Source organism: Plectropomus leopardus, unplaced genomic scaffold, assembly GCF_008729295.1.
Source record: "Plectropomus leopardus isolate mb unplaced genomic scaffold, YSFRI_Pleo_2.0 unplaced_scaffold19306, whole genome shotgun sequence".
In the NCBI taxonomy this organism is placed as follows: domain Eukaryota; kingdom Metazoa; phylum Chordata; class Actinopteri; order Perciformes; family Serranidae; genus Plectropomus; species Plectropomus leopardus.
The window spans coordinates 25-1,116 of NW_024620837.1; the positions used below are offsets into that span (position 1 = coordinate 25).

General features: G+C 35.8%; 1 long non-coding RNA gene across 1 annotated transcript; it reads right to left on the reverse strand.

Moving 5' to 3' along the window:
- Positions 1 to 705: 705 nt before the first annotated feature.
- LOC121965268 lies at positions 706 to 1,092 on the reverse strand. Its single transcript, XR_006107468.1, has 2 exons — positions 1,057 to 1,092; positions 706 to 974 (listed from the first exon to the last, which is right to left on the reverse strand). It is a non-coding gene; the product is annotated as an uncharacterized LOC121965268 (long non-coding RNA).

Genomic DNA, 1,092 nt, shown 5'->3' on the forward strand with positions numbered 1-1,092 from the left:
GGGGGATTTATTTTCATCTACCAGCAATTTCCACATTTCAACCAGGTGAAACATTCGGTTTGAATTTCTTCAGGTTTTTTACAGGTTAAAATAAAAAAAATAAAGTCACAGTCGGGGCGCTGGTGCTTTTCCTTCTGTTTTGGTAATTTCTGATCCAAACGTACAAAGTCGGGCTGGGCGATATTTCATTATCTCGATATAATTTGAGTTGAGTAGAAATATATAAACAAAGAGAGAAACTGCCGCGGACATATTTACCGAATGAGGAAGAGCGTACCGACGATACAGGTGCAACACGGCGAGGACCTGCTCCATATGTAGATACATGTTATTGTATATTTTTATTGTATATTTTACTCTAAAGAAAATATACTTATTATATTCCGTTTCTGCCAGTATACCCTCTAAAGCGTCTTAAAGGTATATTTTATGTTGTATGTATTTATTTTCGCAGCTGATCCCCGGAGGAGAAGGCCCTGAAGTCTGAGAATCATCACCGAAGGCCGACACGGTTTTGTGTTTCGATTTATGCTTTTTGTTTTGTTTGTATTTTTGATTTCGGATTATTCCTTCTCGATCTCGAGGGAGGAAAATATTTTTGTAAGATTCCTAATTGAGTATTTGTTGTAAAAAAGGTTAAATCAGAAGCGTATGAGTCACATGAGCATTTTTTTTTTTTTTTTTTACAAATAAATGTGAATCACACAATTTGAAAAACTTTTATTTCTTTTTTTTAACTCGTAGTTGTACAACTTAAATTTAGTGCAAGTGTCTGTAAAAAAGAAAAACTAAATTGTCATACAACCTCAGTGACAAACCCCTGATGCAGATATTTCTGACAATAATCCGAAAATGAAGATTGATATTGAACGTGATAAATCCGCCGTCTCCTCTCAGTACATGGACGGTTTCTCCTCTCCTTTCGGGTTGGTCAGCTTTTCCATGTTCTTGGTGAAGATGTCGAAAAGTTCGGCCTACGGTAAGAAGAAAAAAAAAGTTTTAATTATCTTCTTCCGTGGAAATATGGTGGTAAACATTTATGTAATTTTGACTCACGTAGAAGCCGCGAATATCGAGAACGATCACTCTGAT